Below are 27,414 nucleotides of genomic sequence, written 5' to 3'. Positions count from 1 at the left end.
CAGATTAAATAAGTCTTAAGGAAACTTTTGACTTGTTTCCCGAGGCCACAGGAGGGTGCAATGAGCAAAATAATGCAGCACATTAATTGTCAATTCAAATAACTGTCTATTTAACATATATAAATATTAACATATATAAATCAAATATAATTTTGGAAACTGCATAAACAATTATGAACAAAACATGTGTTTATGCATTGCTTAGCCTAATCCAAAGAGCCAAATCACTGATAACACAGATTGCATTTAAAAACATATGAGACACAGTGAAATGAAATAAACCTTCACAAATTCGTCGCGTTTTCTAAACGTTAAAACTGTTTTAACTTTGCATGACTTTCTTTGTATCTCTTGCATGAGATGCGAGTGCGGCAGTCATATTTGTCTGTGTAAAAATGTGCTGAATATGCGTTCTGTGTGAATGGCTTGGTTTCGGTTTTAACCTAATCAAGATCTTCTACGCATTGAGCTACTATATTTCTCTAATATTTTGAATGAATAACACAGCAGCGGCACGTCTCGTGGGCTAGACTAACAAAACATTAAAATGCAACGTCACTTACATCATTAGCACCGCATCTCGCACACCACTGATGACGCTCCCTGACGCACTCCTATTTTAAATTCAACTAATATACATTTTTTTTATTCACAATCTCCTCATCACAGGCAAGCACAGCACTCAATTCAGCATGTGTTCGTGTTTGTGTGAGCTGTCTGCATCACTCATAGCACATGCCTATATCATGCACTATATCGAACAATTTTTATACCGTTATCGATGAAGGTGTACCGTCGATAAATATTGATACCGTTTTATCGCCCAGGCCTAGCATCATCCAATCAACTTAGCTGCATTTGACTGAATCTGGGCAGACAGTATATCCCTGTACACTTCAGAATTCTTCCAGCTGCTTCTGTCCTCTGTCACGTCATCACTAAACACCAGTAACCCAGAGCCACTGGAAGCCATGCACGCTCATGCCATCACACTGCTCCACCATGATTCACAGATCATGTTGTATGCTTTGGATCATGAGCGGTTCCAAGCCTTCTCCATACTTTTTTCTTCCCGTCATTCTGGTACAGGTTGATCTTAATTTCAGCCGTCCAAATAATTTTTTTCCAGAAGTGGTCTGGCTTTTTTCGATGTTTTTGGCAAAGTCTAATCTGACCTTGTTTGCACCTTGTGGTAGACCCTCTGCATTTGCTCTGGTAAAGTCTTCTCTTGATTGTAGACTTTGACAGTGACACGTCTATCTCCTGGAGAGTGTTCTTCTCTTGGCTGGATGTTGTGAAAGGGTTTTTCTTTACCATGGAGAGGATTCTCCGATCATCCACCACTGTTGACCTCCGTTGACATCCAGGCCTTTTTATGTTGCTGAGCTCACCAGTGCGTTCTTTTTTCTCAGAATGTACCAAACTGTTGATTTGACCACTCCTGATGTTCCTGCTATCTCTCTAATGGATTTATTTAGTTTTTGAAGCCTAACAATTGTCGGTTTCACTTGTATGGAGAGCTTCTTGGACCGCATGATGTGGATTCACAGCAACAGCTTCCAAATGCAAATGGCACACTTAGAATCAACTCCAGACCTTTTACCTGCTTAATTGATGTAAAAATAACAAAGGAATAGCCCACCGTTGTCCATGAAACAGCGTTTGAGTCAATTGTCCAATTACTTATGGTCCCTTGAAAGGGGGGGGGGGGTACATATTAAAGAGCAAATTCCTTAACCTTTCTTACAATTGTGTGGAAACTTTATTTTTATATAATTGAATCAACTCCAGACCTTTTACCTGCTTAATTGATGTAAAAATAACAAAGGAATAGCCCACCGTTGTCCATGAAACAGCGTTTGAGTCAATTGTCCAATTACTTATGGTCCCTTGAAAGGGGGGGGGGGGTACATATTAAAGAGCAAATTCCTTAACCTTTCTTACAATTGTGTGGAAACTTTATTTTTATATAATTGAGTGTGCACTTTAAACCCATATTCATTATATAACTGTAACTTGAATATGTTTTGGTCAACAGCTAAAATAAAATAAAAATTGTGCCTGTGTCCAAATATATAAGGACCTGACTATACATTTTTGCATGTTTGTCTAGACAACTCAACTAGATGTAAAAATGGTTACAAATTATTTAAGGTTAATAGAATATTGAATTATTGGAATTAATAGACATCACTGTTGAATCGATCAGATTAATTAAATGTTTTGAAAACTATCACATTTAACATATTTGCCTTTTGACAGTTTCATTTTAGTTTGATTTCTAGAGTCATAGGATTCCTTCACTTAACCCAAGTCTAAACATAAAACTGTTAAAATAAATGAAAAAATAACATTAGTTTTATTGTTTTGTTGTTGTTTTTTTCATGGAACATTTGCGGCAAAAATGCCTGGGTGTGGCTAGAGAAATTGAACTCAGGAGTGATAAACCACAGTTTTAACAGGGGGGCAAACACAGGGCTATGTAGTTTTGGATTTAGTTTTCCCTTAATAATAAAAACCTTCATTTAAAAACTGCATGTTGTGTTTACTTGTGTTATCTTTGACTAATATTTAAATTTGTTTGATGATCTGAAACATTAAAGTGTGACAAACATGCAAAAAAAAGGGGGCCAACACTTTTTCACACCACTGTATGTATATTTCTAATGATAATATATTCTATATATTATATAGAATATATAAAAATATATATTATTATACACACACACACACACATATATATATATATATATATATATATAAATCACACACACTGTTCATTTCTGTGTATATTGAATATTCAAAGATACAAAAATATAACTGCAAAAGTCTGTGAGACCATTATGAACAAATCATCAAGCATGCTATACAAGAATTCAAGACAGAGACTTAATAAGCGTTTAAGACCACGAAACCCTCCTCCCATCCAGCTAGAGATCATTTCTAGCCAAAGTGAGCAGGTTATTATCAAAAAATTTCCATTTACACAATTTCTGTTTACATATGTTGATTTTGGCCAGCCATGAACAGCAACAGCTTTGCAGCGCAACTGAAGACATGTGTTAAGAGCAGAGACAAATCACGCTGAGATTTTATCTGGCCTTGGAATGTAAACACGCCACAAAACGCTCAAACACATCTCTGAAACATTTTCAAACACAGCAATTCTTCCTGATAGAAAGTATGGGGAATTTAAAGTGAGTTATAGCTTGCTTATGACCAAGAAAATCATTATGGCCATTCCTCAGGGAAAAGACTAATCCAAGAATTCATCATGGTTTGACTGTGATGTATTGTGTAGTGTTTAGAGGCACGGAAGGGATCGCAAGCACACAGAAAAGGTCACTGCACTTTTAAGGGCTTTGTTCGTATACATCTGCAGTAAATGGGCTACTTTAGTGCTATTGGTGACAAGAAACATTCAATCACGGTAAAGCCACTTGATTTCACACTGGCACCCATGCTGATGTATACTGCTGACTCCTAGTGGAGGTTCATTTCATTACACTTCACTTACAGCAAAATTATGTCATTATTTACTCACCCTCATGTTGCTCCAAACCTGTATGACTTCAGTTCTTCTGTGGAACACAAAAGAAAATATTCTGAAGAATGCTCATAACCAAACACTTTTGTTTCCATACAATGGAAGTCAATGGGAAACGGAATGGTTTGGTTACCAACATTTTCAAAATATCTTACTTTGTGGTTTTCAGAAGAAATAAAGTCACACAGGTTTCAAACATGACGTGAGTAAATAATGACAGAATTTTCAATTTTGGGTGGACCTTAAAAAGAATATTCCTGGTTCAACACAAGTAAAGCTCAATCGACAGCTTTTGTAGGATATGTTGTAGGTTTATTATTATAATAAAGTTTCAATGGCTGTAAATGGGGACCATTTTTTGAGGATTTAAAAGCAGAAATGTGAAGCTTTTAATTTTATAAAAAGCACTTACATTAATTCTTCTGTTTATACCTATGTATTATTTAAGCTGTTTAAATCTTTTTTACATTCATTTTAGCATGGTAAAATTGGATATAAAAAACAGCTCAACAGCTTTTTTTACGCTGAAATCAGCATATTTTATGTTTTGTGGTTATACTATTGAATCAGTGAGCATGTTAAAGTTTATGAATTGGACCCCTTTCACTTTCAAGTGCTTCACTGTCACCTACAGTAGATCTTTGCATTATTTAAAGAAAAGGAGAGACAAGTAGGAACTAATTATCAACATTATGCCACAAATTCCATCAACTGAACTTGTACCAAACCCACACTAGTCTGCATTGTGACAATGAGAAGACAGTACCTGTCAAAGGAATGGAACTGCATGGGTAACATGGCTTGGGCTTCCCTCTTCATGGCCTGATGGTCAGGGTATGGCAGGGTGTCTAGCCCGCTCTCTGTGGTCTCCACAGGAGCTGCTACCAGGCTCTTCAGGATTTCCTTGACATTGATGCCTTTGTTGGACTGGCTGATGCTGGAGATGGACGAGGCGGGTTTGAGGTGATCCACAGTCGAAGGCTCAGTCAAGCTCTCCTGTGACCTGGCCTCTGATGACAGTGTACAGAACAGTCCACTCATGCCGTTCGGACCACCCATGGTATGGTCCAGGTCAGCCCCGTTCATCACACTGGACACCTGGTCGTCACCCAGTCCTGAGTCGGAGTGAGGGAGGGATGATTCCTGACGGGACTCCTCCAGCACACTAACAGCATCCCTGCGACTGTCAGAGAGGCCTGATGGGTGCTCTGGGGAACAGAAATCAGAGATGATCAGAAAATGATCACTAGAATTACTAGAAGTTTTTGAAATCATTATTTTATCAAAGTTATGACATTACACTCACTCACAACATGTCAGATGACAACTTAATATATATATATATATATATATATATATATATATATAAAATGAGAAAATGTGAATTGTGAAAGTGAATATACATAGTTACAATAATAAATATGTAATATTTGATTTATAATTATACATTATATACACACACACACATATATATATATATATATATATAGCTATAAAAAGCTACAAAGCAAACATTTTTAGCATCAATACTCCAGCCACATGATCCTTCAGAAATCATTCTGATTTGCTGTTCAAAATACATTTATTACTATTATTGTTGAAAAGAGCCGAGTATAATTTTTTCAAGCTTCTTTGATGAATAGTAAGTTCAGAAGAACAGCATTTATCTGAAATAGAAATCTTTTGTAACATTATAAATGTCTTTATCATCACTTTTGATTCATTTGAAGCATCCTTGCTAAATAATGTTTTATTTTATTATTGCATCCTTGCGCCCCTCCCCAACTGTTTTAAATATTGATAATAATAATAATAAACAAAATGTTTCTTGAACAGCAAATCAGAACATTAGAATGATTTCTGAAGGATCATGTGACACTGAAGACTGGAGTAATGATGCTGAAAATGTATCTTTGATTACAGAAAACAGTTATTTTAAATAGTACAAATATTTCACAATATTATTGCTTTTGCTGTATTTTGGATCAAATAAATGCAGGCTTGGTGAGCAGAAGAGAATTCTTTAAAAAACATTAAAAACCTTTATACCTAAGACAGGTATACATTTCTGATCCAAATATACCAAATTGTCTGAGCACAATGACAAAGTCCTTCAAAAATACTTGCAGTCAGACACTTTAACACGCATCCACTTTCATCCAATATAATAAACTCAAGCCCTTGCAGACAAGACCATTCTGTCTCCAATCTCTTGCTTGTCTTTATCCAGATGTTGGGCATTTCTCAGTAATTTTCATCAACAGCCTTTAGCAAGGTCAGCGGGGCCCGATTCAGCTATAAAGTACATCTGAATGCTGATTTGGGTGCAGACAATGGCCTGCTACATGCTGTTTGGAAAAATTCCCATCCATAGCCTTTCTTCCCTGAAATTTATGAGGGTGACGCAGCGTAGTGCCTCAGCCTCTATGATCCCATTCTCCTCTGGTGGATTGCTTTCCTAATGGGCACTGACAGATGGGGCTGGAAATAGCAGCGCTGCCCCTGCCTCTGCATGCTCGTTCTTCATGGATCTTCTTTCTTTATACTCTTTCTCACTCTCTATTCAGACATACCCAACAAAAACCAGTCGGAAATAAACACATCTTACATTTCAGTTAGTTCTTTGATGCATCCTTCAAAATATATAAATACACACACATGCATGTATATATTTAAGAAAAATATGTTGTGTTGACATATTAAATATATTTATATGTAATAAAAATTATATGAATATAAATGTATATACATGTAAATATTTTCAAAATATATACTGTATGTGTGTCTTTATATATACATAATATATATATATATATATATATATATATACACAGTACACACACATATATAATATAAACAAAAACTTTTATTTTGGATGTGATTAATCACAATTAATCATTGCCCAGCACTAATTATATATAAATATATTACTTATATGAGTACTACATAATATAAGTTCTAAAGAAAAACGAAGCAAAGAAACAATTATTCTACACTACCACTTAAGATCTCTAGTTCTATATGTATATATATATATATATATATACATACACGGTATATGTATATATTTATTCTGCCTTTCATTAAAGAAAACAAGATGCTTTTGAACATGGGAAGGTACACATGCACACTTTTCTTTAAAGGGCATTTGAGGACGGTTTGAGTGACATTAACTCACAACATCGCGAAAGACAGCAGCTCGCAGACGGTTGATGTCCACGTCTTGCAGAAGTCGGTCCAGGTCCTTAATTGGAGAAACATTACTTGGAAAATGTTCTATGGTGGTCTAAGGCAAGAAAAGCAGACATTGTAAACAGACACTTAACACTTTAATTTAATTTAATTTAACAGTTGTCACACTGCAGATCTCGTTTACACATTCACACCATACCCACAGGACCAAATCACACATAACGTGACAATGTTATATTGTGTGGAAAAAACAAATGTGGCAAGACACCACATACTGTACTTTCACTCTTTAACAAAGACAGCTTGAACACAGAGTAGACTACATGTTAAATGTTATAATACATATATAAAAAAAGTAAAAGTAATAGTAAAAAAACAATTCAATTGTGTCATAAATGACATAAATTTAAAAAGTATTATTTATATTACATAAATTATATATATCACTTTACTTTTGGACAAAAAGCCTGCAACAAGAAACCCCTAATTGCATAGTGAGATTACAGAAACTGTGTTTAGTGCTTGGATGCAGTGTAGCAGAGTGTGCAGTAGAGTGGGTACCTTGCTGGCCATGGAAACATTTTGCAGGCCCTCCTGAGACTTACTGGAAGACAAGGTGGACTTCAAACTTCTTGCCCTCTGACGCTGACGACACTCTAAACAGTTCCTCACAGCCACACAACATACTGAGACAGAGAGAAAGAAAGAACACCAAATATAATAGTAAAAGGGTGGACAAAGAAGAATGGAGGAGGAAAATTATACATTTACATAAAATAATTGTAAATAAACTACAAAACTGAATCATTTGATTCTGGGTGCTGATTGATCAATATAGTGTCCCAATATATGGGCTCTCTGAATTATAGTGACAACCCTGCTTGTATCTTACTGCTTAAATGCGTAATATAATATAATATAATATAAATTCTAAAGGAAAACCAAGCAAAGAAACATTATGATAACATGAGTAACTTAAATTTTACAATAAGATTTAATATTTGAAGGTCTTGGATCGTAAAAGCATTTATTTGGAAACTGATAAACTGACTGTAGAAAAAAAGGTTAAACTTGGTTGGATGAGTGTTTTGGAAACTTATGCTGAACAATTTTTAATAATATAATATAATATAATATAATAAAAAGTTCTAAAAGGAAAAACAAGCAAAGAAACATTTTGATAAAATGAATAACTTAAATTCTACATTAATATTTAATATTTCAAGGTATTTGATCGTAAAAGCAAATCTGTAATAATATGTAAACAAAATAAAATCTTCCTTTGATTATAGCATAGAAGATTTAAAAAAAATACTTTTGAAACTGATAAATTGACTGTAATAAAACAAAGTTGGCTAGAAGAGTGTTTTGGAAACTTATGCAGACATTTTTTTAATAATATAATACAATATAATATAATATAATATAATATAATATAATATAATATAATATAATATAATATAATATAATATAATATAATATAATATAATATAATATAATATAATATAATATAATATAATATAATATAATATAATATAATATAATATAATATAATATAATATAATATAATATTTTAATATGGATAATATTTAAACTTATGCAGAACATTTTTTTTGCATAATATAATATACTTTGTAAAAGAAAATCAAGTGAAAAAAACATAATACTTTCTTTTTAATATATTTTTTTTGTTCATTTGTTTTCTTCTTTAAAATGTGTCTTGACACACGCCCACACATATACACACACCTAGTCTGAGGCACTGTCGCATCAGTCCACCTGAGGACATGTTTTTCTCAGCTTCAATCTCGCTGAAGTTGAGTGAACTCGCAAAGACCAGCACATCGACCATAGCCATCAGCCGGGTCAGAAAGATCACGGCCGTCTCAGACGACATGCCCTGCGTCGCCTCGATGCCTTCCATTTCAGTCTGACACAGACACACACAATAATCAAGAACACAAAGTGTACTGTCTGATGTCACAGCAAGTCTGTTAACACATTTTGTTATAACACTGATCAGTCATTATCTTCAGGCTGAGAATGAGGTGTATTGGGTAAAATGTGACAATACAGCACATCCTGCTAAACAGGATGAGATGGGTCATGCAACGTTTTGGCAGGTGTTTTCTAGGATGCAGGATTGCCCGTGGCAGACCATTTTTATTTTGAGATGTGGTGCACTGAAATGTAACATTTGAGAGTTTTAATCTGAGAAAAATGAATTCAAACCTCCCCAACCAAGCTACACTACCACTCAAAAGAGATTTCTGTGTTTTTGAAAGATGTCTTTTATGTTCCCCTAGGCTGCAATTGCTCAATCAAAAATACATTAAATACTATATTATCGTGACATATTATTACCATTTAATATAACTGTTTTCTATTTTAATATAATTTAAAATATAAATTATTCCTGTGATAGCAAAGTTACATTTTCAACAGCCATACTCCAGTCGTCTGTGTCACAGTGCTCAATAAACATTTCTTCTTATTATTAATGCTGAAATATATTTTTCTTTTATTTCTGTGTAGACAATGACACCTTTGTTTTAGGATAGAAATAGAATAAAATAGAAAAAGGAATATAAAATTCCAAAGAACAGCATTTGTTTCAAATAGAAATCCTTTTGTAATATTATAAATATAAATATAAATGTACTTACTGATCAAAGCAATGCTAGTTAAAAGTAAAAAAATAAAAAAACATACTTTTATAAAACATAAAATTATAATAATATAATATAATATAAAAGTATTAATTAAAAAAAAAATCTTACTGACCCCAAACTTTTGAACAGTATGTGGATAAAAAAAAATAAAAATAAATAGACAATTGTATATTAAATCCAATTAGCCCAACTCTGTGAGAACTAGCATTGATTTTCAATATGTAAGTGCATTAAAACAAAAATTAGCAATTCAAAAAAAGAAACCTCAACCTTTGACCGAACCCTTAATGGAAAGTAGCTACCGAGAACTAAGCTTTTAATAGTCAGTATATCCATTTCCTGTATTAAAAAAACATTTTTACGTATAACTCTTAAGGGCTATGAGAAAGTATGACATCCATGAGTGAGAGAAAATGGAAATGAATCACAGAACATTACAAATATACTAATGTATTGGTACTAACCTTGGTATTCTTTGCATAAACAAGAAGATAAATAAAGTAAAAAGAAAATGTAATTAAAATACACTCAGCAGTAAATAATGTACATAAAATTAGGTAACATAAAGTGTCAGCATCATCCCTGATGCATTCTGTTATTTTAATTTTAGCTTCTATTTGAAGAGCTTGGCTTGCAGTGATCTATGATAACCACTGGATGGAAGTATTGTCAAATGTCTGGCGCACTCACAGAGGGAGAGGTGGCTGCGGACAGCAGGGGAAGGATTCCTCCACAGGCGATGATGATGTTATCCACCATCTGCGAGATCAGGTGAATAGTGTTGTGCACAAAGATTATGTTCTCGTTGCTGTTGACAAAGTCCATGATGGATTTTGTTGAATGACTGTGAGGGGCAAGACAAGAACAAAGATGAAAAGATTTACATCGCAATAACAGTAGATTTTTGTTGATTATGACTCCATCAGAGTAGACAGCGTAATGTTTTTGACATGAACAAAAAAACAAACGGCTACTGACAGAGTTACAGTTCATTCGACATAGAAAACAAATTTCTACTATACAAAAAACACCAGAAAACATGGTATTTGAAAATGTGACTGTACTAGGACCTTGTTTTTGTGAGTCCAAATAAGTATGACATCTACTCCACAGTCAGAGTAAATTGTAGCCACTGACCTTCTCCAAATGTGTACGTCTGCTTCTAGGGCAAAGAGCAGATCCGTAAGTAAACGCTGGTGCATTGGGGACCACTTGAACTCTGGGATACGGAACATGGTGGTGCGGGGACCGGGACTGAACTGGCGACGCTGCTCTTCTGTCATCGGCATGCCTCTAAAACCCAGATCTACTCGCAGATCTCTATCCAGATGACTACCAGAACGACCGTGCAAACTCTGAAAGCAAAGCAATTGTTTTAATACCCAAAGCTTTTGCACTTTAAACACAATGCACCCTTAGAAAATGTATATGGCATTGGCAGATTTCGAGAGGTGTAGTAAAGAAGCAGTTGTGTAAAACGTGCAGTGGCATGGAGGTGATATTGTGATATAAAACAAATACCCTACAAAAAAAACTTCATGCTGGGAACATCTTTAAAGACTTATATTTTCTAAAAAAAAAAAAAAAAAGACAGCTGTAAGCTGAAGGTATGACATTTCTTGAGGCAAGTTTTTTTGTTTCAAGCTGGTTTTGCCAAGCTGCAGAATGCATCTTCCTCTAGGGTCTTCGATATATCACACAAAACCTCAAAAGCAAGTTTGGCAGGCATAAAAATGTCAAAGAATGAACCCTCTTAAATGTGAATGTTTTTTAAAGAAAATTCTGTCCTTCAAACTACAGAACATACCAATATCATCATAGTTTTGTCAAATAAAAGTGACATAATAAAACAGCCATGGCATACATTTCAAAGAGTCAACCATATAATTAAGATATTTTAACTGAAAGGCTGAACTGTGTTTTCAGCACATTTTCACAAAGGTAAGGTCAATTTATTAATTTATTAATTACTAAACAGGATATATTAAAATATATTAATATACTTTTTTTTATTTTGTAACAAAATAGATTTCCTCTTTAGAATTAATATCTAAAATGTCCCTAAAATAAGTTAATAAAATGTATAATTTACATACAGAAATGTTACAATGAATGAATGAATGTGACAACTCCAAAGTACACTACCATTCAAGTCTGGGGTCTTTGCATGGTCTTGAAAGAAGTCTCTTATACTAACCAAGGATGTATTTAATTGATAAAGTAAAAAATAAAAATAAAAAACACACAGGAATACCATAAAATATTATAACAATTTAAAATAACTGTTTTCCATTTTAATATATTTTAAAATGTAATTTATTCCTATGAAGAAAAGCTGAATTTTCAGCAGCCATTACTCCAGTCTTCAGTGTCACATGATCCTTCAAAAATCATTCTAAGATGCTGATTTGTTGCTCAAGAAACATTCTTATTATTATCAATGATGAAAACAATTGTGCGGTTTAACAATATTGTGGAAAACTGATACATATATTCAGGATGCTTTGATAAATAGAAAGTTTAAAAGAACAGCATTTATTTTTACCGAATAAATAAATAATTGTGCTGTCAATCTATAAAAAAATTAACTAATTAATCATTTAATTAATCACATTTTTTCTTAAATTAATCGAGATTAATCATGATTAATCCCGCCTAACATTAAAGTTTTTAAATATAGTATTTTTATATCGCAATCATTTCACATTTAATCTTCAAATGAATGTAGAAACAACATGAAGACGGTATATTTTTAATATTTGTTTAGTGGCATCTTTTTTTAATGACTGAAGGCGTGAGACCAATACTACTGATGTCTCTAGGAAATTTAAACAAATATTTAACCATTGGATATAGCCATTCAACAGTACAGTATAATTGAGAGCTATCAATTTTAACATTTATTAGACTTGTTATATAAAATAACTTCCAGTTTAAGTGAACTTAAAACAATCTTCACATAAACCCATTATAATAAATGTCATATTTACCTGTGCCCTTCAGCAAGTAGGAAATATACAGAAATTGAATAAAGTTATCAAGCACTAAATTTTAAATGAAATATAGATGAATCCTTAAAGCTACAAAAGTTACTGATTTTCTATTATACATCTTTTATTAACAGACATCACAGCAGGATTCTTAGGTTATTTGGCTGCTATTACTTTAAGAGCTGCCTCTGCTGAACGTGACGCAACTCTGACACGCATGCTTGTAGTTTAATTTTAATATTAATATGAAATGATACAGGCCACAGCACACGCCGGCGTATTTTTGCATGTAAATGAAGAGCAGGCACTACGAGCACAACGTATGTGCATCTGAGAGTGCATCTGAAAAGTGTCCTGTTTGATGTGGTCGTAAAGACGTTCCACTTCTAAATAAATGCAATTCTTGTCAAGAAGCAGCTGTTGTTAGTAGGGTGGCCAACCCTATCTCCGCCCCTTCATTAACTGCGTTACATATTTTTAACACCGTTAAACTGGAAAAATTAATTGCAAGAGTTAACTTGTTAATTTTAATGTACTGACCCCAGACTAGTACATATTGCCAACATAGTTACCTGTGTTGTAGCAGTAGTCAGAATCTTCTTCACCTCTTTATCTTTGCCATCATCTGATTTCTCTGTGTCTGATGAGGTGCTGGTAACATCTGCAGTGCTCTTTACCCCAGAAACCCCTGGCTCCAGATCTACTGCCACCGTCTCTATCTGCCCTGGGCATTTAGACAGGCTTTCCCCTTCAGAGACGCTAAAACCACTCATCTTAAAGCTGTCATCCTCCAAAGCTGTTGGGTTAGTGTCCAACTCTTTCGAGCTCTTCGCCATGAGAGCCAAAAGCCCAAGGTCTGCACTAGAGCTGGTATGGACCTGAGGTTCCACTCCTGAGAGCGGAAGAGGTTCAGATGGTCCCATTTCAGGAAGGAGGTTTTCTCCCGAGCTGGTCGCCATCGTGCCAAAGAGGAAGGTGTTGCTGCTGGGAATGGCATCTTTTTCGTCAGCCAGTGTGATGAGAGGACCTGAGCTTTTGTCTTCTATGGTGGCTTTGGGTACCAGAACACTGTTTACACTGCTGTTTAGCTTCTCCACTGCAGCTGAGTAGACGTTATCCAGAAGAGAGTCCACTTCCACCAAGCCTCCATTTTCAGTGACAGGCAGGAGGTCCATGTCGTCCATCTTGACCTCTGTGGCCTCAACCTTCTCAGCTTTGATATCTACAAGCAGGTCATGAACTTCCACATGGACACCTGATGCTGGGTTCTCCTCATCCAAACATTTAGTTTCAGACAAAAGGTTCCGCCCTGATTCAGTCATCTCTGGTTCATCCGCTTCACTCTCAGGAGTCTGAGTTTGGGAATCCGGGTCCAGCTCCAGAGTGCCTTTAATGGCCGAAGCCTGAGCAGAAAGCCCCGAAATTGTGCTGACAAGCCCCTTCTTCCCTTTCTTAATGTTCTCCTCTTCCTGTCGCTGGTATTCCTCATACATTTTAGCTAAATATTCCTTGTGAGCTTCATATGTCACCTGCCAAACAAAGAGTTGTGACAAGTTTAGACTTCTTAAATGCAAACTTCCTGAAAAGTTTAAAGTGAAAAAAAAAATGAAAAAGTTACACAGGTCTGGTTATGAGGACACAAAACAAATCAGATACTAAAAAAAAATACATAGTTTAAAAATCCATCCGTTTGAGTCTATGTATCTATCTATCTATCTATCTATCTATCTATCTATCCATGTCTATGCATCTATCCATCCCATCTACATATATCTATCCATCCATCCATCCATCCATCATCCATCCGTTTGAGTCTCTATCCATCTATCTATCTATCTATCTATCTATCTATCTATCTATCTATCTATCTATCTATCTATCTATCTATCTATCTATCTATCTATCCAATCAATCCATCTATAAATCTGCCTTGACTAATGTTGCTTTTTTATATGTAAAGATATATGAATTGAAATATCATTTTCCATTCATTTAATTTCTACTTCCTTACATTAACATTTGAATTGTATTCCAAATGAAATTCTCACACTTTTGGAGCCCACTGTATTGTTCATCTGGATTATATCACCCATCCCTGCTTTCTAGATATCCACATCAGTACTGACCAATGGAGAAGCTCACAAGTTCTACCACTATACTGTTGTTCAGCTGATGAAAACTGTTTATTTACTTTGGAGTGGGCTATGGAGAGTGTGTCCACCCACACACGCCAGCCGCCCCACTCGTGCTTGATGGCGTGGTAGAGAAGAATCCGGAAGATGTTGTAAACCATCTCAGTGATCTTCTGCTCCTCTGAGTTCTTAGGGTTAATGTAGCTGAGAGAGAACATCCAATCCTGCCAAACGGAACATTGCAGCAGACACCTGTCACACAGAAAATGAGATGGATTAAGCTTGCGGCAGTCACTCGTGTTAAATCCTCCCTCTCCTCCACAAACATATTTTTTAACACCTTCAAACGACACTCAAAGTTGGAACCTAATTCACAAACCGACAAGTAACACAAAGCAATTTCAGCCCCAACCTCCATTAAACTTCAGATCTGCGAGGTAACGCTAAGAATGACTGGCAGCTATTTGAATAACACCTGAAGCACTTTGTGTTATTCACTGTCATTTTTTTCTCAGTGCATTGTGGCATAATAAATGGACCTTTGACTGAGGCAGAATGAATTAAACTTGTTCCTTTTGCTAAAACACTCCAGGTTGTAAGATTGGAGTAAGGATGATTTAATTTTGAACACATCCCTACCGGCTAGCAAGCGGTAAAGCTACAGCGTGTAAACCATCGTTACAGGATTAGTTCACCCTGAAATGAAAATCTTTTTACTCTTTTTACATATTTTACTCACCCAACTTTCCTTATTCAGTGGAACACAAAAGGAAAATTTTTGAAGAATTGAATTCGCTTTACAACGAAAATTAATGGGGACTTCAAGACTTCCAAGGGACTTTACAAAAAGGACTCAAATAAAAGTGGTCCAAACTAATTCTGCATTATATTCAAAGTCTTTCAAAGTCGCACAATCAATCTGTGTGAGGAATAAACCAAAACTGAATTTGTTATCTACAGTAAAGCTTGACATCTGCACTAGTTCTCCTTGATCAGTTCATGAGCAAAGTACCAACTCTTCTTAAATCAAATATGACTGAACTAGTTCACAAAACTGATCTGAGCTACTCTTCCTAAAAGTATCATAAGCAGATCATAGTAACTGTTGGCATCAGTGGTTTCTACAGTCTATTTAGGTTTAAAATGCTTTAGATTTGTTCAAGAATTGGACTAATTCTGATTCTTGACTCACTGACTCAATGATCTTTCACAGAATTAACTAACTGAAAGGGAAGATAGGAAGAATGGAAAACAATGTGGAGAATTTCCTCACACAAATCTATTGTATGGCTTCAGAAGAGTTGTGTGAAACACTTTTATGGTGCTTCTGCATCCTTTTTGAAGCTTGAAAACCTTGTTCCTTATTCGCTGTAATTGCATGGAGAACAGTGTGTAGCGCAGTCTTCATAATAATTTCTTTAGCATTTCACAGAAGAAAAAAGCCACTCTGAACGACACAAGGATGAGTAAATAATGACACAATTTTTATTTCAGATGAACTATTCCATTAATAGAGAAGATAAGTGTCTGCTCTAGTTACCATCTACTGTTTACAGATGTTTCAGAAAAGCACTTTGGAAACATAATGACTTCATCTAGTCTAAAAAGCTTCTTCCTTTGAATTCTGAGTGGCTCACTGTAGAACTTGATGGAGATGATGAAACGTAATAATAACAGCCAATTGAGATTTCAGCACACACTGGGCGGCTGATTGACTGCCAGACTTGTGACGGCACAGAGGAGCATGTTGTATACGGCATTGGAGAGAAGAAAAGGAAAACCAACAGTAATAGGACAGCAGCGAAATTGGTGTGGACTCGAATGTGTCACATGTGAAACATCTGCTGCGAGAGAAACACTGGATTATTAAATGGGGGTGCCCATTAAACACAACAACAAGGGAGAACATCACTCTTTTTTCCACTCTCTTTTCTGGTCCGTTCACAAGGCGGTTAATTGCTGTCATGGGGGAAAGGGTGAGAAAGGAAGAGACCCTCACCGTCTGTTCTCACGGCTGTTACTGAAGAGTTTGATCATGTCAGACAGGAAGAGACGCCGCACCTCCATCAGGTCCACACTGGGTGTGGAGGTCTTCAACAATGTGGCCACCACCTTAAGAATCACTGAGAACAACCAATGGAAGAACAAGCATTAATCACTCAGAGTTCTGTCTGATTGGCACAGATGCGGACCAATGAGCATGCGGTCTCACTAACTGACACAAATGAAACGGGCATCCCTGGCTGAAGTCTATGTGCAGAAGAAAACATTTAATCATTCGCTACTAAACTTTTAACTTCCACAGATGACAGTAAGTGTATTAGCACCAGGCCACAAAAAGAATAAATGAGCTGACAGGAAGAATTACTTGGGTTCTGGATCTTCACAGTAGAGTCGGGCTCAGCATGTGGCTTGTGGACGACCTGCGTGCAAACCTGCTCTGTCAAAATCTAGACAGGAAACGGATCAGATGAGACTCATAAATGAAGCGAAACAGGTATATACGGCATAAATCATCATGCAATTTAAGTAATTTGAAACACTGCAGGAATAGATTAAGCATCAGTTATTAAAATGGCTTAAAATCTGCAAACTCTACTCAAATATTTTGTGTAATGCAAATGTAACGGAACTGAGTAAACAGTCAAAAGTTAGTCATGTAAAAACTAACTAAACTGACTCTTCGTGGTTAACTACTAGCTAGAAACAGCATGCTGTGGTGCTATTTTTTAACATGCTACGAAAATGAAAGAAACAACCAAGTTAAGATATTTAATGTTACAAAACATTTCTGTTTTTTTTTTTCTTCTAACTTTCTATTCATCAAAGAATCATTAGAAAATGCATCACGGTTCCCACAAAAATATTAAGCAGCACAAATGTTTCATGTGACACTGAAGACTGGAGTAATGCCTGCTGAAAATTCAGCTTTGCCATCACACGACTAAATTAGATCTAACAATATATTAAAATAGAAACCAGTTATTTTAATTTACAATAATATTTGACAATATTACTGTGACGAGAGGGGCGGGGCCGAGAGCCGTGGGAACGGAGCGAGGCCGGTGGAGTAATTGCGAATGCGCGACACCTGCGCCACTCACCGGTCTCGAGTCTCACGGAGGAGCTCCGGAAGGATACAAAGGAGGAGTGATGACAGGGAAAGACGAGAGAGGACCAGGCCTGGATTTTATTTTGTGTTTTGGTTTCGTTTGTGCGCGGCAGTCGTCCGCGAGGGGCTGTCGCGCTATTTGGTGTTTATTTTATTATTAAAGTTTTCTTGGAATGTTCGCCGGTTCCCGCCTCCTTCTTCCCGACCTACAAACTTTGTTACAATTACTCTTTATTGTATTAAATAAATGCAGCCTTGGCGAACCTATTTAATTTCTTACCATTTGTGTATATAATATAAATACATTAAATAACATTAAGGAGACAAAATGAAATATCTTTGTACAGTATGTACATTTATTATACATATTTATCAACACACACACACATACTGTATGTATATGTGTGTGTGTGTGTGTGTATGTATATATATTTGTATATATAAATATACTGTATATTATTTTATATATAATATATATTTTTTTTTATTTACATATTATATATTTTAGTTTTGTATATTTTTATATTAACCTGAATATTTCTGCAAGACTGTAATGCTGTATTGAGATCTTGAATAGAAATAACCACCTTATATTACCTCATATAGTGTGTTGTACGTAGTTATCGACAGTGTGTTGGAGTGCAGCATGAGTCGTTCCCCAAGAAGAGTGAAGAGACTGTTTGTGTGCATTATTTCCACCTTCCTCCTGTGACAAACCACAAACACACAGAAAACATACTGTAGTTAGATTGCAAACTTTCATATACCTCACAGCTAACGTCAAGCTAGCAGGAACAGGCCTTGAATGCGACTGAGCTTGTCACCTTTTGCTGGGTGTCAGGTACCTTCAGTTTTTTCCCCACAGAATAACGAAGCAGCCACCTCTACGGTCTCGTACTGGGAGAGCTGTGACTTTCACAATCACAAAATATCCAGCAGCACATCATGCTGAGGTACTGTCAGGATGCTAAGCCTCCTAAACGCAGTCCTGCCCAACAGCAGGTACAGACAAATGGGGACTATACAGTAAAATGACAAGCAGAAAAGTGCCTGTGAGCATTCAGGATGGTAACCACGCAACGATGGATACGCTAATGATGACAAAAAGCAAATGTGGATTTTATGTGCACTCTAGGCTAACGGCAGTACAAGTCTGCAAATGTCAGTGGGCTTGTAAAGCTCTAAAAACAGCTCAGATAGCTCAGAAGTGTTCATTTAAGGGAAACGGCCTCATGGCACACACATATACTGTATATTCAGATATACATACAGGGTACATCTGACAATATATAGTGTGCAACGGAAGAAGCATATTAAAGGCACAATATATAAGATTTTTTTATTAAAATATCCAAAAACCACTAGAACAGTGTTATGTATTTTGCTGACTTGTGTATTCTACTATGTTAATAAATCATTAGCTCATCCATGAACATGATTTCTGCCCGAGTCCCGTCGGATTGCATCAGCTGTGGGGATGAAGACGACAACTCCCATGATTCCACACTCAGTCACGCCGTCATCAAACTACGCCTTTGTTTCTTTGTTTATTTTGAATACGCGCCCTCCAGCGGCGAAAAATTACATATTGTGCCTTTAAGCGATTAGTCAACAGAAGAGACAGACGGCTGCACGTGAATGTCCTGCGTAATACTTGGTTATAGATCTGCTGTTGGAATTATTACTTGCTGCTAAGAAGGAATACTTCGTTTTCTGCCTATTTCTACGTTATATTTTTGTTTGCGTTTGTATTTTTGATTGCACTTTCTGGTAATTATAATAACTGCCCTCGGCTAAGAAGGAGCGCGTGTAATTTAATTGCTCCCTTCCTGCGTTGAAGTGCGAACTGTAGTTTCGATTGGAGGAATTGCCCTGCTATAGACTATTGGCTGTGCTAATTAGAAGGGACCGTACAGTATTTAAACTGCTTGGTCACTGTCATAACTTGGGTCAAGCGATTAGTCAACAGAAGAGACAGACGGCTGCACGTGAGTGTATTTTTGTATTTTTGATTGCACTTTCTGGTAATTATAATAACTGCCCTCGGCTAAGAAGGAGCGCGTGTAATTTAATTGCTCCCTTCCTGCGTTTAAGTGTGAACTGTAGTTTCGATTGGAGGAATTGCCCTGCTATAGACTATTGGCTGTGCTAATTAGAAGGCGGTCACAGCTGTTTTCACTTTAGTGTCTCAGACTGTGTATTTATCTGATGTCTGTGCACTGACGCGAAAGCATCAGCGGAAGCGTTCAGGACTCCTCGTGTGAAGACCAACGAGTGTAAAGACCTGCGACTTTACCTGCACCACTTCACCGAGCAACGAAATTGCCCAGGCACTTAAGTATATTTTTGCTCTTCCCTGTACACACTCTCCTTTTCTGTCCTCTCTTTCCCACCTCTATCATGTGTTTCCAAACCATTCCGGTTGTCTCTCGACGACGCTCTACGGTCACACGCAGACGGCAACGCAATGTTGCTAACCTGCATCCTATCTCTACATCCTCTACTGCACTGCTTTCTTTCTCTATGGGTCTCTGGAATTGTTAGTCAGCTGACTTCATTTCTTCTTTTTCTTTAAACTCCACACTTCGCAGACAACATTCTGGTAAAACCCCTACATATCTCTGATCATTTCTTCATTACATTTCAACTACATTTTGCTACCTGTGTGCCACCAACCCCCATATCGGTTACTTTTAGAAGAAACCTACGCTCCCTTTCCCCCTCTCAAGCGACAGCTGAAAACTCATCTCTTTCGAAGCTACTTGACTTCATCATAATAAAAAAAAAAAAATTAATAAAAAAAAATTCTCTCTTTATTTATTCCTTCTCTTTCTAGCTTGTACTTATTTGAACAATGTCTAAGAACTTGGTATTACAACCACTTCTTGTGTCTGTTTGCCTCTTTAAGAAGAATCGCTTTATGTATCCCCCAATTGTAAGTCGCTTTGGATAAAAGCGTCTGCTAAATGACTAAATGTAAATGTTTAAGCAAAAAAGATTTTGAAATACCACTGTACATGTACTTGCATCAGTGGGCAGGAATGCTTTACATTATTTACATGTGAGCATGACACGGAAACATTATGTAATGCAAAATACAGAGCATAAAGCGAAGATGAGGTGTTTATGGTTGCCGAGCAACGTCAGATCTTAGAACATTAATAAAAATTATATGAGGTTATGAATGTTTATCAGCTATTTGGCTCATTCAGTCAGAAAAAATAACAGTAAATAACAGTTTAGAGTTTTTTGAGTCTCATGCTTTACATAATGTGAAGCTATTTTAGCACTGATGCTAGACTAATTAATTTTTTATGAATAATGCTATCTTTTGGTTTGCATCAATCAAGTTTCAGATAATAAAAATATTAAAATGAAAGAAAACGTATAATTCAAAATATGCATTACACATTGTGATTATTATATATACATTTTCTATTTTTATATTAAATTATACTTTTATTTTTCAATTCTAAAAAAAAATTTATATATAGTACATTTTTTTTTAATTATTACAAATAATAATTTAAAATACAGTAGCGGTCAAAAGCTTATTTTTCTCAGAAGCAACTTATTTAGTTTTGCCATCACGGGAAAAAAATTACATTTGACAATATATTAAAATATAAATCACTTATTTTAAATTGTAGCAATATCTCAAAATATTACTCTTTACTGTATCTTTGATTAAATAAATGCAGCCATAGATATGTATGTATGACATACATAAATAAATATGTATGTCATGCATACATAAATAGGCTACATACATTTATTTTAGTTTTGTATATTATTTTATATTAACCTGAATATTCTAAAATTATGTATTGAGATCCAGAACAGAAATAACAACTTTATATTACTAATAATAATTATAATAAAAAAGAATAATACTTAATAATAATTAATAATTCACTAGCGGTCAAACTTTGGAATAATTAAGAATAAAGAAGCAGGAAAAACAGTTTTCAACATTGATAACAATAAGAGATGTTTAAGAGATCTTTAGCAGCAAATCAGAATATTAGAATGATTTCTGAAGGATCATGTGATACTGAAGAATGGAGTACAGCTTTGCCATCACGGAAATAAATTACATTTTAAAATATATTCAAACAGTTATTTTAAATTGTAATAGTATTTTATAATATTGCTGATTTTATTGTACATTTTAATCAAAAACGCAGCCTTAGTGAACATGAGACTTCATCAAACTTTTGACCACTAGTGTAATTATTTCTTAATAATTATTGAAATAATTAATTACTTAAAATTACAAACACGTACAGTAGATATAAAACTGCAATATAAATACACACTCACAAACAGCAACATACACAATCGCACACTAGTTCAAATATAAGGCTTCTAGGTCGAGTATCTCACTATACTGTAAGTACCAAAAGCCCTGGAGCCATATAGAGAACACCAAACAGTCAGAAGAACTTTAAAATTTCATAAACACATTACTGATGAGGACTCTGTCCTTATGCAACCACAAATTTAACCTTGTCGGATACACTTGAGAGATAGATAATGACTCTTGGAAGACTTCACTGTAAATATGTCTCTGGGAAAGAGAAGAATGGATGTACTCACTTGTGGCCTAAGTGTTTGAGGAAATATGCCAGAACTTTCAGAGCCTGAACTCGGATGCTTTCACTCTTAGAAGCCAGTAGTTTGTACACCACCCTGAAAAGAAATTAAATTAAATTATAACTAAAATAAGAAATATTCTGAATTAATTCACTAAATTTAGTCAAAAACCAAGAAACAGTGGGAAAGTACCAAACACTTTCTTTTTCAATGTGGCTGCTGCTCAAAAAATGTGAAACTGGCAGATAATAATATAATACTCAAGAGGAAACGGCATTGTGTAAAGCACCATGAAGCTGTTAATCAAAGTCATATCAGTTATTTTGAGCCAAACCCAAAACTTCAAAAAGCAAATAACTCTATCAAATCCATCTATATTTCATTAGCTTGACACACAGGGTGTGAGCTTTATCCTACTTGTCAGAAAAAATAAATAAATATGAAAATATCATTGCAATTCCTATGTCGAGTCTTGTGAATAATTCATGATTGTATCATGTAGGCAAACTCCATCATCGCAGACAAGATGAAATATAATGAAATTTGACTGTGTGTGTGTATGTGTGGAGTAAGAGGCTGGTGTGAACTCAGATCTCACCGGATGCCGTTCCTCTGGTCAAATGCGGGAATCATGGAGGCTGGGTGCTCAGACATGAGGGCCACCAGCAGCTGAAGAACATCATGGATGTTCTCATCCTGAACAGAGTAAAACACAAGCATTTAATGCAACCCTGTGCTAGATTTTATTTAACTCCAAAACCAAAGTTAAAAGTTTGTACAGGTGTAACTGTTCTTTAATGGGACTATTTTCTACATTTTAGAATAACAGTAAAGTATGAAAATTACTAAATAATGGGCATATGGAAAAAACGTACTGACTGAAAAATGTTAACCTATATTTGAGCTTCATTAAAGTCACCACCCTTTGTCTAGATTTGAGTTTTGCTTACTCTTTTCATTGGTTGCATTCTGGGATGCTCAAACAGTACTGAATGAGTCTATCATTTTTTTAAAGCTTTTGAAAGACTCTTGCACTCACCAAGGCTGCATTTATATAAAAAAAAATACAGTAAAAACAGCAATGTTGTGAAATATGATTACAATTTTAAATGAGCATTTTCTGTTTTAATGTTTTTTTTTTATCATGTGATGGCAAAGCTTTATTTTCAGCAGTCATTATTCCAGTCTTCAGTGTCACATGATCTTTCAGAAATCCTTCCAATATGCTGATTTGCAGCTCAATAAATATTTCTTATTACTTTCAATGCTGAAAAGAGTGGTGCTGCTTAATATTTTTGGAAACCGTGATTTTTTTTTAGGATTCTTTGATAAATAGAAAGTCCAAAAGAACATAATTTTTACAGTATGTGTCTGGATGTTGGGCGATTTTTCTTTGCTACCCGGCCCAAATTAAACATTTAAGAAAATATCTAAAAGAATGTTTTATTTTAGTTCTGAAATAAGTAAATAAATAAATAAATAAAGTTTATTTATTTTAAAATAATTACACATTCAAAGGCACAATAGTAATTGTCTAAGGAACTAATTTCATGAGTTGAGGGGAAAAAATGATTAGAATTAAAATTTTGACAGGAACTGTACTTGAACCTTTTAATAATTAAATTCACCCAATAATTTGGGTGAATTTGGATAGTTCACCCAAAAATTTGATGTTTATCTGCTTACCCCCAGGGCATCCAAGATGTAGGTGACTTTGTTTCTTCAGTAGAACACAAACAAAGATTTTTAACTCAAACTGTTGCAGTCTGTCAGTCATATAATGGAAGTGAATGGGAATCACAGCTTTGAGAGTAAAAAAAACATACACAAACGAAACCAAATTAAACCCCGCGGCTCGTAACGATACACTGATGTGTAAAGACATGAAACGATCGGTCTGTGCAAGAAACTGAACAGTATTTATATAATTTTTTACCTCTGATTTACTGCAATGTCCGAACTGTCCTGAGGGCGTCCTGATCGCATTCACGTCTTCTTCTTCAGCCGGGCGTGATGCGTCTTCTTCTTCTTCTTGCTTTATGGCAGATCGCAGACTTATAAGTACATTACCACCACCTATCTCTCAAATGGACCATTGACACTCCTAATTGAGATTGTAGATAGAGTGTCAATGGTCCATTTAAGAGATAGGTGGTGGTAATGCACTTATAAGTCTGTGATCTGCCGATCGTTTCGTGTCTTTACACATCAATGTATCGTCACGAGCCGCAGGGTTTAATTTGGTTTTGTTTGTGTATGTTTTTTTTGACTCTCAAAGCCGTGATTCCCATTCACTTCCATTATAAGACTGACAGCCTGCAGTGGTTTGAGTTAAAAATCGTCTCATTCCCTCGGGGAACCATGGTTACATGTGTAACCTAGAGACGTTCCCCTTCAGGAACTCAAGCTGGTTGATATTAGCTCTATCGGAGCAGACGGCAGTTCAGCATCGAGGTGTTGTTCTTGCCCATACGAAAGTGCTGGGGTTAAGACTAAACGGCAAGAAAAGTGTGCTTTCTCCATTACTGAGAACCACTTATCTGGGCGTGGTGTGGGATTCGATCTCGATGCAGGCATAATTGTCTCCTGCTCGGTTCGATTCGATCCACACGGCAGTCGCGATAGTGAGGGAGGGCCGGAAACTCATTGTCAAGCAGTTTTGCTAGAAAACTGCTAGGTCAGATGAGCTGGTAGATCAATTTTAGATTGATCGTGACAAACCAGTCCTCGGACCTGATCTGAGACTTGACTTGTTTGATTGTGAGCATCCTGAAATACAGTCACATGACTGAGCGGTTCAATTGACGCAGATCTAAAATGGGACGCAACCCTCCATCTTTCTTTGGAACAATGATGTACCAGCTATAGAACCCAGACTCTTTGTCAAGAGGAGGGACCACCTCGATGGCCTCCTCCTCCAGAGAGTGTTTACTTCTTGTTCCATTACTAGAGTCTGCTCCGGGCCCACCAGAGTGGGAAGTACCCCGTTGAAATGAGGCGGCGGAGAACCGAATTGGATTCTGTAGTCTCTCTCTACAGTGTACAGGACCCATTGAGACACATTTGGCAGAAGCTTCCATGTTGCCAAATACTCTACTAAGGGAATCAGTCTCTCGAGACTGACCTCTGGTGTAATAAGAGTGGCTAGAAACATCCTCGGAGGTAGCGAGCCCCCCAGCACCATTTCCGGGCGGATACTGAGTCACGCCCCCTGGAGACCGTTGTGCCCTGAAGCACCGGAGGTGGCAGGGTTGACAGACCAATCTCCTGAGGGCACTGAGGAGAGATGGGCACTGTATAATGAGGTGTACACCGCTCTTCCCCAGAGGGGCCTGCCCTCAGAAGTCCTGAGCCATGGGCATCAGGACTTTCTTTTGGCCGAAGTCTCCAATTGAAAATTACAGTCCTCAGACACGTCATCTCCTTGGAAGACTTAGACTGACAGAACCAGAGCCTGCTCAGGACAGGACCCAATGAGACACGTTTGACAGGGGCTCCCACACCTCCAGGTGACCTATTAAGGGAACCAGTCTCTTGAGACTGGCCTCTGGTGTACTTAGAGTGGCCAGCTCAGTGCCCTGAAGTGGAGGACTGGCAGGGGAAGACCGAACTAGCTGCTCTAGAGACCTCCTTCGAGGTAGCGAGCCCCCCAGAACCGCTACGTTTCCGGAAGGACACTGAGAGTTGCGCTCGCTGGAGACCGTTGTGCCCTGAAGCACCGGAGGTGGCAGGGTTGACAGACCGATCTCCTGAGGGCACTGAGGAGAGCGCGCACCGTATAATGAGGTGTACACCGCTTTTCCCCAGAGGGGGCTGGCCCTCAGAAGTCCTGGGCCATAGGCGTCAGGACGTTTTAGCCGAAGACTATCCTGTGAGAATGACGGTCCGCAGATCCGCCTAAACATCCAATGTAATGTTCCTTTTTTTTAGGGACATTTACAGACTGAAAACAGCCAGCCCCCTCAAGAGCTGACTGTATGTGCTCTGCTCCAAAAGAGACTACAAACAAATTGCGTGCATCCCCACCCCTTATTTAGCGAGGGCAGGGAGAATGAGCGATTCAAAAGCAGTCTGCTCATATGCAAACAATATCAATCTCCTCAGAGCTGCAGCAGCGAGCTCTCACTCAAAGGGGGAAGAGATCGCATCGCGGGCTTCCGAATCTCGACAGAGAGCGCTAGATCTAGGTAGTGCAGACGGAGTAAGGGCGAGCCCGTCTCCAACCCATCTGCCAGATCTATGTGCGATCCCCGCGATCTCAATCGCCACCGTGCCTCAGCAGCAGTGTATCCCCACCCGTAATGTAACGCGGGAAGGGTGGAACACAGTCTAAAATGCTGCTTGCTTTCGCCCTTAAGCTTTGTCTTTTGAGAAGCATTAGACATAATAAGATTGTGCAACTGAGACAGACAACAATAAATAAGACTGACACACACAGAGTGCTTGCTGAATAACAGAAAGCTGCCACTGTATCCACCGCACATGCTTTTAAGCTTCCTGGTCTCTACTTCACTTCTTATTACACACGTTATTCAGAGCGTGGTCACGCTGAAGGCGTTCCCATAGCGTTTCGACGCAGCTCGAGTTCCTAAAGGGGAACTGCATTATGGTGAAGACTCACCTCATGCATGGTCAGCAGGTAGTTGAGAATACTTTGAAGCTCATCTTCTTTAACACCTCGGTCCTGACGAATAAAAAACCAACAAGAAAACGCTGAGCAACGTTACTTTTGCAATATGCTGTTGGTAAATACCCAAATGCACTTATAAGCTGCTACTGCCAACAGCATGCTGACAGACTATGAAATATAAATAGAAAGAAGAAGAAAACACACATAATAACAATGAGTTCAAATTCAGTGAGGCTGTTTGTGTTTGCTGAAATTATTGTTCACAGCGAATTTGAGTCCTGACTTTTACAAGCTGTCTCTTATTATTAGGAAAGCAGCATGAACTGTCTGGTTGTAGCAGTGCTGATGAATGCACACGTTTCCTATTACTGCGAGAGCACAGGCAGCTTGAGAGCTAATTGTTGTTTGCTCGTGCTTTGGCTACCTGACAGATTTCTTGATATGGTAGCACTGGTCTGAACAAGTGTACACTTTTTCCTACGTTCCTGTTAGAAAATGGTAAACAGCTAAGGCTGGTGAATGAGAACGAAAAACTGCCAAAGC

The 27,414-nt window shown here is 36.8% G+C and overlaps 1 pseudogene; it reads right to left on the bottom strand.

Moving 5' to 3' along the window:
- The window catches only part of LOC107587887 (neurobeachin-like), a 258,279-nt pseudogene that overhangs the window by 162,608 nt on the left and 68,257 nt on the right, over positions 1–27,414 (bottom strand).

The sequence above is a fragment of the Sinocyclocheilus grahami genome, unplaced genomic scaffold (genome assembly GCF_001515645.1).
Source record: "Sinocyclocheilus grahami isolate Dianchi unplaced genomic scaffold, SAMN03320097.WGS_v1.1 scaffold6.1, whole genome shotgun sequence".
NCBI classification, from domain to species: domain Eukaryota; kingdom Metazoa; phylum Chordata; class Actinopteri; order Cypriniformes; family Cyprinidae; genus Sinocyclocheilus; species Sinocyclocheilus grahami.
The sequence above is the reverse complement of the archived record's forward strand: the minus strand, read 5'-3'. Positions and strand labels throughout refer to the sequence as shown.